Source organism: Arachis duranensis, chromosome 4 (genome assembly GCF_000817695.3).
Source record: "Arachis duranensis cultivar V14167 chromosome 4, aradu.V14167.gnm2.J7QH, whole genome shotgun sequence".
Taxonomy (NCBI): Eukaryota; Viridiplantae; Streptophyta; class Magnoliopsida; order Fabales; family Fabaceae; genus Arachis; species Arachis duranensis.
In genome coordinates this window covers 86,969,943-86,970,255 of record NC_029775.3, presented here as the reverse complement: position 1 = coordinate 86,970,255, position 313 = coordinate 86,969,943, and positions in this window count along the sequence as shown.

Below are 313 nucleotides of genomic sequence, written 5' to 3'. Positions count from 1 at the left end.
ATTACTGAACTTCCTCCTAGTACTCTTCCAAGCAATACAGAAGAGAATCCCAAAGGAGAATGCAAGGCCATTAACATGATCCACATGGCCAAATTTGGAGAGGAGGAAGAGGCAGTGAACGCCACTGAGGAAGACCTCAATGGACATCCACTGGCCTCCAATGAGTTCCCTAATGAGGAACCATGGGAATCTGAGGCTCACACTGAGACCATAGCGATTCTATTGGATTTACTTCTGCCATTCATGAGCTCTGATGAGTATTCTTCCTCTGAAGAGGATGAGTATGTCACTGAAGAGCAAGTTGCTAAATACC